Raw genomic sequence first — 6,091 nt, forward strand, 5'->3', positions numbered from 1 at the left:
CGCTAGCCCTGGGAGAGGCGCCCGGCTCTCCCACGCTAGCGGAGACCTTGCCGGCACGCAGAAGCTTGGGGCACGCTGAGCTCCGCACGCCCCAAGCTCCTGGTGTAGCGCAGCGCACCTGGGGGGGAAATAAATTTTTTTTCCTTTATTTCCCCCCCCAAAAAATCTAGGTGCGTCTTATGGGCCGGTGCGTCTTATGGGGCGAAAAATACGGTAATTTACAGTGCAATCCTATATATGCCCACTTGGAACTATGTCATGGGCACAGGGTGGAACTGTCAATACAATAAATAGATCTACGTCTAAATTCCGTTGTTGGAACTAAAAAAAATCCTCTCTGCTGAGCAAAAGAGGCCTTCTGAAGTCCCAAGCTGTTGTAAGTGTTCTAAATGCATTTGTTAATTTATATTGTTAATATATTGTTAGATGTGCGTACATACCTCATACATTTATCAATCTGGTGCCCCAGATATTTTGGAAAGTTCCCATTTAGGCTACAATTCCCATCAGCCCCAGCCAGGGTTGTGTTGGCGGGGCCACTGGCAGTTGTGAACCAAAGCATTTGCAAGGCAACAGGTTGGCAAAGACTCTTGCACAGAGTTCACCGTGCACTGTCGCCCTCTGGTGGTGACAGCCGGGCCTACAGGCTGCTGAATCTTGTGAACCTTGCGTTGAGGCTGGCAGCTAGCTTTGCCAAGAAGCTTTGCTCTGAAGGTACGACGGTCTAAACCAAAAAATCCAGCCATTGTTCTCTCTGACAACCTTGTCTCCTATCCTCTTCCACATTACCTGAAGCAGGTTAGCTATTGGGATGAGGATAATGTGTGGCAGGTACCTGGAGGGAAGGCTCTTTTCCCTTCCATCTTTCTCTCTCCAGCCCCAGCTCTTTAAAAGGAGGTGGAGAGAGAGAGGAGGTTGGCAAATGGAGGTCAAGATACAGCCCTCAAGTGGACGTGTTTGATCTGGAGTCTTCCAGGCGTTAATGCCTCTTTGGATAGATAGAAAGTTTTGTTTGGGTTTTCACAGTATTATAATAAAAGCCATACAGCCTTCTGCTCCCTTCCCTGTCCCTTCCTTTCCTCGCGCCTTGTTGTTGTTACAGCCTTTTTGCTTCTGATGTGCAGTTGTTTTGACATGTTTATACAGTGTTGGGGCTCACATGCTCAGATAAGGGCTAGGGAAAACCACTCTCCTTGAGCCCCAGATTAAGATCCGTTAACCGGAGACCTTTCCATTACTGTGTTGTGCCACTTTTCGAGACATGAATATTATGTTCAAGGACATCGGCTAGTTCTTTGCAATGATTCTATGATTCCTCCAGAGAAAACAAACCTACCTCGCCCAAAGCTGCTTCCCACCTTCCTTTTTATTGCCTAGCTAAGTGTGCTTGAAACCACCATGCACACCCACCCCTGGTAACACTTTGGGTAATTCAAACAGTATTTTCTAAAGGAAGTTTTACTGTGACAGAGTCTGACACATGCACACATTTGAAGTGTAACCTTGCATGCTCTTCTCCCTTGATTTCTTCAGGCAGGAGAAGTGGTTCCTTTCCATGCATATTGACAGGTGGTATTTCTCCTTAGAATGAAAAATATGGTTGGAAACTGAGACTTCCAGGTATAGGGCCGTATTCAATAAATAATAACAACTGGCAACCCTATCAATAAAATGGCAAGTGTGTCACTGTATGTGTATAATGTTGAGTTGTATTGTTATTTGCATTGTTAAATAATGTATGTTTTTATAGCCATAAATAGGCTACAAATAAACTTTTACAGGGGGAAAATATTTTATTCAAAACTTTGTGTGTGTTTTTCAATCGGTCAAAAGGGGAGATCTTGAACATGTTTCTGTGGAACACAGGAGTGACGAGAACAACCAAGTTCACTTTGAAATAGGGCTGAGCCAAACATTTTGTTAAGAACTTTCAGCTTGAAATGCAGGAGAGGCTCAGGGTGTGTATGTGACATCTTCGTACAGAACGAAACTCACCAATACCCCAGCTCACCTTTTCTGCTGCTGGTGCCAATATATTTTTCATAAGCCTGACAGTGATGGTGATAAAGCTGCCAGGGGTGCCAGCAAGCAATATTTTTTACTGAACAGGACCCAGAGCAGGGCAGGGAAATCTCAGGCTAACTCCACTCTCGGCACCCTTACCAAACGACAGTTCCCAGGATGCTTTGAGGGAAGCCATGGCTGTTAAAGTGGTATGATGGTGCTTTAAATGTATGGTGTGAATGTGGCCTGGGGGTCACTGGGAGCTTCTCAAGGTTTCCTTGATGAGAAGATCCATAATGCTTTTCCAAATTCCCTGTCACAAGCAATGGCTTCCCTCTGCACCCAAAGAAGAGTGTACTAGGGCCCACCCCCAATTCATACAGGACGACAAGTGGGCCTAACAGGCTGGGTCTGCCCTGCATATGACTGAGGAAAGGTCTATCTGTTACATATATGGAGAAGGGGTGAGGAGCCTGTGGATTACCAGAGGCTGCTGGGCTACAACTCCCTTTGTCCCTGACCACTGGCCACAGTGTCTGGGGCTGATGGGGTCTGGAGTCCAACATCAGCCTCTGGAGAGCCAAACCTTCCTCACCCCTGAGGTAGAACTTTTAGGACAGTGGTTCCCAAACTTTTTCAGGCTACACCCTCCCCTCTGGTTCCATAAACTCATCCTCTGTGCCCCTCTAAAGAACATTCAGAATAGCAAAAATAAAAAAATTCCTTCCAGTAGCACCTTAAAGACCAACTAAGTTAGTTCTTGGTATGAGCTTTTGTGTGCATGCACACTTCTTCAGATACCATCTGAAGAATCTGAAGAAGTGTGCATGCACACGAAAGCTCATACCAAGAACTAACTTAGTTGGTCTTTAAGGTGCTACTGGAAGGAATTTTTTTATTTTGACTATGGCAGACCAACACGGCTACCTATCTGTAATTCAGAATAGCAGTTTGCTATTCCACGGATTTCAATGGATCGAAGCATGGCTAATGTTGGGCTATCACTCACTATTCTTAGGACACATTACATACGCAGGTGGCACTGTGGGTTAAACCACAGAGCAGCGAAACCTGGAAGTAACCCTTTCTGGTACTTCCGGGTCACCACGGGACGCAACCTGAAAAGACGTAACCCGCAACGTTCGCAACCTGAGGTATGACTGTAGTTCAGTTGATTCAACAAAACTGATCAACCTGACCCTCTGGTGCGTGCTTTTCAGCGCCCCCTGCCACACTCTTGCCTCTTAGTGCCTCCTCTTACTAATTCCACCCCCCATCCAGGGGGCAGTAACGTCCACTTTGGGAACCACTGTTTCAGACAAATGTAATCTGCCGCAACCTAATAGTGGAGACTGGTATTGAATCAGCATTGCAAGAGAACTTAAGATGCATCCCTGTGAGAAAAGGAATCTGATTTGCTTATTGGAGCGGAGCTTCCTTATATTTTCCAGTTGCACAAGTTGTAATAGGTAATTAGTGTATAAAATGCATATATTCATTAACATGCAAATATGCATTAGATCAGGGAACATTGCTTTGCAAAAAGGTCTGTGCTAGGCCACTGTGTGAACAGGGTGGTGGACGAGTCGGGCCATTGATCCAGAAGTACGTAAGGGTCTTATTATGCTCTTACGGGCCATTGATCCCATATCCAAGAATCTGCTGATGAGTCTGGTGATTTTCTAGAGAGGAGGGGCAGTGTTCTGCTCTCTACTTATTCCGCTCCAGCCTAACATCAGTCAGTCAGTCAGTCAGTCAGTGTGTCGGAGAGAGAGAGACTGAGTGTTAGAGATCGTGTGTATAGATAAGGTTGCTGCTAAGAGCAGCTGCAGACACTCAGTGCACTTCAGCATTTTCGCTTAGACCTCATTTAGCTCTGTACATAGTTGTGTATTATAGTTGTAGATAGAATAAAAGAAGATATTCTACAGAGCTGCTCTCCGAGTCGTTTATGCTCTGCTGTACTCTGCTATACTCTGCTGTGCGACAACTGTCTTCTTGTGGAAGTGAATCCGGTGCTCACAACTCTAAGCTGTGAGTCCACAGCACTTTGACCTGTTCCTGTGCAGAAGGAGGTCTCTGGAAGTGCTACCCAGCTCTCCTAGCCCAGTCGGGGCTGAAGTGGATGAGTCCAGTTGGTGACACTGGCTCAAGGGCGATGCTGACAGTACGTAAGGGCCTTATTATGCTCTTGATGGCTGCTTTTCTACAAGTCTGTCTAGGCCGGGGATGGAGAAAACAAAGACATTTTTCGCTTTAGCTCTTCAGTGCTGGGCCATGTCCTCTCCTTTCCCACCGGCCAGGCAGCCATTTTGTGACATTTGGCCACACCACTTTCTCAGTATTCCCATCTGAAATCAATATTAGTGTCCTCCAGACAGAAAAGGAGAATTGCTATCCAATTCTGTGGCTGCCATAGTTCCTTATTCTCTGGACCTTAGAAAAAAAGTTAGCTGTTTGCCAGGGCAAAGTGCAAGAAAGGGGAAATGAGCCCACATGACGCGTAATGATAGTGTTCAGACAAAGCAAAAGTGGTAAAATGAATTTCCACCACATTCTCACGCATGTAGAACCTGAAAGCGGAAAGGGTCTGTGAACTGACCGTGCCCTCTGAAATTTTCTTAGTGCTGGAAAAATTCTTCCAAGTGAGTTGAAGGGCAGGTACATCTTTTAACAGAGACAGACAGCTGTTGACACAATGACTGCCTTCTTATGACAAGTCCAAAAAGAGGCCGTTGATGATGAGCAGCTGTATATATTAACCAACAGACCTGTTGGGCAGCTTCATTTGTCAAGGAGGTGGATGTGGCAGCTCCTTGCTCTAGGAAGTACAAATGAGTGATAACCTTTATATATATACACGTATATCACACGCAGACAAGCAAGTTACTCACCACTGTAATGTCTGTGAGTAGGTTTCCTTCAGCAACCTAGTAACCTCTCCAGTCTAGCGAAGCCTGTTGGAAAGCACTCCACATGACCTGACAATCAGCTCTTAGTGGAGTCTTCTGGAGAGCTTTACTCAGGTCTTTGCTGGCACCCCCAATCAGCTGATCCTTGCAATCCCCTTTTGGCTGAACCAGGTCATTACCTGCATCACACCAGGAGTCAGATATGACATCAGTTGTAGGGCAAGTGGGCGTGGTGTGGATAAAATGGCCGGATCTGGAAGTTTGGTGGGTCTGATAAGACCTGCAGACTGGAGGTTCCCTCCCCCTGGTGCAGGGTCTGTTTGGGGGCATAAGTCAACTACCTATGCATCACCAAAAACAAGAAAATGCACCAATGAAACAAAGGCAAAAGAGGACACAGATTTGCACGAAACCTGTACATGCTAATTTATATGCATAGATGCAAATCAAAAACAATTACTATGAACAGAAATAGTAGAGAAGGCTAGGGCCAGCTGAATCTGGGACCTTCACTGTGCAAAGCAGTTGCTCTACCACTGGGCTTTGGCCCTTCCTTGAAATCCCATTTGCCATAAAACAGGGATTCTCACTCGCACTTCCACCACTGCGAGCCCATCTAAATCCCACTTTGTGATAGATTCATGGCAATGTCAGTTCTGCCCCTCTGAGCAACCTCCTCCCTCCCTGCAAACCACTTAACCTTTTTCTCATCCAAACCAAACTGAGCCCTTTTCCATTTGCTCCTCTTTGCCATGCGGAAGGCAAGGCGCCCTCCAGAACTGGGATGGGGAACCTGTGGCCCTACAGATGTTGCTAGACTCCCATCAGCCTCAACCAGCATCAGCATCCATGATCAGGGATGCTGGGGGTTGTAGCCCAGTGGTGAGGAACCTCTGACCTACAGACCTAATTTGAGGCTGTTTTCCCTGTCATCAGGTGCAAGGCAGGTACAGCCACTGCTCCCTGCCCAAAGAAGGGTTTGCAGGCACTGCTGATAAACAAAGCTCTATTCCTTTGCCTGCACAGTTTGAATTCAAACCATAAAGGCAAAGGAAAATGCTTCACCTGATACGGTAACATCAGTTAATTGACAGGGGTGGCCCCACCCACCTGCCAATATGGCCCATGGTCATTGGAGAGGCCAAGATTCAGCCTGCTGCCTGCATTCACTTCTC

At 46.4% G+C, this 6,091-nt stretch overlaps 1 long non-coding RNA gene across 2 annotated transcripts in view; it reads right to left on the bottom strand.

Moving 5' to 3' along the window:
- Window positions 1–6,091, bottom strand: part of LOC308592556 — a 48,292-nt gene that overhangs the window by 5,347 nt on the left and 36,854 nt on the right. The window lies entirely within an intron of this gene.

The sequence above is a fragment of the Podarcis bocagei genome, assembly GCF_964188305.1.
Source record: "Podarcis bocagei genome assembly, chromosome: 7".
NCBI lineage: Eukaryota > Metazoa > Chordata > Lepidosauria > Squamata > Lacertidae > Podarcis > Podarcis bocagei.